Source organism: Papio anubis, chromosome 10 (assembly GCF_008728515.1).
Source record: "Papio anubis isolate 15944 chromosome 10, Panubis1.0, whole genome shotgun sequence".
In the NCBI taxonomy this organism is placed as follows: domain Eukaryota; kingdom Metazoa; phylum Chordata; class Mammalia; order Primates; family Cercopithecidae; genus Papio; species Papio anubis.
In genome coordinates this window covers 86,092,342-86,095,685 of record NC_044985.1, presented here as the reverse complement: position 1 = coordinate 86,095,685, position 3,344 = coordinate 86,092,342, and positions in this window count along the sequence as shown.

Below are 3,344 nucleotides of genomic sequence, written 5' to 3'. Positions count from 1 at the left end.
TAGCTGGGACTACAGGCGCCCGCACCACGCCTGGCTAATTTTTTGTATTGTTAGTAGAGACGGAGTTTCACCGTGTTAGCCAGGATGGTCTCGATCTCCTGACCTCGTGATCCACCCGCCTCGGCCTCCCAAAGTGCTGGGATTACAGGCTTGAGCCACCGCGCCCGGCCTCAGCTATCTTATTTAAGAATAAAATGGGAGTCAGATTTGCCTGACACAGTACCCAGCTTGAATTTACCTTTGACTTGGCGATTTTGTGGTTCTATTTTCCTTTCACAAGGTATTGATAAATCCTAAAGTTTGGCTGTGCGTGGTGGCTCACACCTGTAATCCCAGCACTTTGGCAGACTCAGGCGGGAGGATCACCTGAGGTCAGAAGTTTGAGACCAGCCTGACCAACATGGAGAAACCCCGTCTCTACTAAAAATACAAAAATTAGCTGGGCGTGGTGGCGCATGCCTGTAATCCCAGCTACTCAGGAGGCTGAGGCAGGAGAATCACTTGAATCCGGGAGGCAGAGGTTGCGGTGAGCTGCGATTGCCCATTACACTCCAGCCTGGGCAACAATTGTGAAACTCCGTCTGAAAAAAAAAAAAAAAATTTAAAAATTAAATAATTAATCCTAAAGTTGTGCCCCTAGGCTGGGCACTGTAGGTCACGCCTGTAATTCCAGCACTTTGGGAGGTCCATGCAGATGGATTGCTTGACCCCAGGAGTTTGAGACCAGCCTGAGCAACACAGCAAGACCCAATCTTTATTTCAAAAAAGAGTTGCGCCCCTAGATTGACTCATAATCTGACTGAGTATTATACAATACAGTACATGACATAGGGAAAGACCCACACTCTAGCCTTGACGACAGAGCAAGACTCTGTCTCAAAATAAAAAAAAGGAATTTTTTTAAAAAAGAAAAGCTCAGGGGCCAGGTGCAGTGGCTCATGCCTGTAATCCCAGCACTTTGGGAGGCTAAGGAGGGCAGATCATAACGTCAAGAGATCCAGACCATCCTGGCCAACATGGTAAAACCCTGTCTCTACTAAAAATACAAAAATTAGCTGGGCATGGTGGCATGCCCCTGTAATCCCAGCTACTCAGGAGGCTGAGGCTGGAGAATTGCTTGAACTTGGGATGTGGAGGTTGCAGTGAGCCAAGATCGCCCCACTGCACTCCAGCCTGGTGACAGAGTGAGACTCAGTCTCAAAAAAAAAAAAAAAAAAAAGAAAAGAAAAGCTCAACGTCTACAAGTTAATTATATATTGTAAAAATGATATCAATTATTGATATGAGTAATGAGTATATATTAGTAATTGGGGGTGTGTGTGTGTGTGTGTATATATATATATATGTATTTTTTTTTAAGAGACAAGGTTTTACTCTATCACCCAGGCTATAGTGCAGTGGCATGATCACAGCTCACTGCAGCCTCAATCTTCTGGTTTCAGGTGATCCTCTCACTTCAGCTTCTGGAGTAGCTAGAATAACAGGTCACACCAGCATGCCTAGCTGATATTTATTTATTTATTTATTAGACGGAATTTCACTCTTGTCACCCAGGCTGGAGTGCAGTGGTAAGATCTCAACTCACCTCCGCCTCCCAGGTTTAAGTGATTCTCCTGCCTCAGCCTCCTGAGTAGCTGGGACTATAGGCACCTGCCATCACGCCTGGCTAATGTTTTATATTTTTAGTAGAAACGGAGTTTCGCCATGTTGGGCAGGGTGGTCTCAAACTACTGACATCAGGTGATCCGCCTGCTTCAGCGTCCGAAAGTGCTGGGATTACAGGCGTGAGCCACCACGTCCAGCAATTTTTAAATTTTTTGTAGAGACAGGATCTTGCTATGTTGCTGATATGGTTTGGCTGTGTCCCCACCCAAATCTCATCTTGAATTCCCAAGTGCTTTGGGAGGTACCCTGTGGGAGGTAATTGAATCATGGGGGGGCAGGTCTTTTTGATGCTGTTCTCATAATAGTGAATACGTCTTTTTAAGGGGGAGTTTTTAAGGGGGAGTTTCCCTGCACAAGCTCTCTCTTTACTTGTTGCCATACACGTAAGACATGACTTGCTCTTCCTTGCCTTCTGCCTTGTTCGTGAGACCTTCCCAGCTATGTGGAACTGTATGTCCATTAAACCTCTTTTTATTTATTTATTTATTTATTATACTTTAAGTTCTAGGGTACATGTGCACAATGTGCAGTCTTTTTTTTTTTTTTTTTTTTTGAGATGGAGTCTCGCTCTGTCACCCAGGCTGGAGTGCAGTGGCCGGATCTCAGCTCACTGCAAGCTCTGCCTCCCAGGTTTACGCCATTCTCCTGCCTCAGCCTCCTGAGTAGCTGGGACTACAGGCGCCCGCCACCTCGCCGGGCTAGTTTTTTGTATTTTTTAGTAGAGACGGGGTTTCACCGTGTTAGCCATGATGGTCTCAATCTCCTGACCTCGTGATCTGCCCATCTCGGCCTCCCAAAGTGCTGGGATTACAGGCTTGAGCTACCGCGCCCGGCCACAATGTGCAGTCTTGTTACATATGTACACATGTGCCATGTTGGTGTGCTGCACCCATTAACTCGTCATTTACATTAGGCATATTTCCTAATGCTATCCCTGCCTGCTCTCCCCACCCCAGGACAGGCCCCAGTGTGTGATGTTCCCACCCTGTGTCGAAGTGTTGTCATTCTTCAATTCCCACCTGTGAGTGAGAACATGCGCATTAAACCTCTTTTTTCTTCCCAGTCTTGGGTATGTCTTTATCAGCAGCATGAAAACAGGCTAATACAGTTGCCCAGGCTGGTTTGGAACTTTCGGTCTCAAATGATCCTCCTGGCTTGGCCTCCCAAAATTCTAGGATTACAATTGTGAGCCACCAAGCCTGACTTCATTGTATACTTTTCAGGTTGGATAGAAACACAGTTATGTTCACAAGCAAGGACAGTGTGTTACTGGCAAAAGGTGTCTGAGTTACTGGCGGCAAATCCGTATGGGTCTGCAGCAACCTCAATTCTTGCCTCCTCAAAAGAAAGAATTCGGCCGGGCGCGGTGGCTCAAGCCTGTAATCCCAGCACTTTGGGAGGCCGAGACAGGCGGATCACGAGGTCAGGAGATCAAGACCATCCTGGCTAACACGGTGAAACCCCATCTCTACTAAAAAATACAAAAAACTAGCCGGGCGAGGTGGCGGGCGCCTGTAGTCCCAGCTACTCAGGAGGCTGAGGCAGGAGAATGGCGTGAACCCGGGAGGCGGAGCTTGCAGTGAGCCGAGATCGGGCCACTGCACTCCAGCCCGGGCGACAGAGCGAGACTCCGTCTCCAAAAAAAAAAAAAAAAAAAAAAGAAAGAATTCGACTGAAGG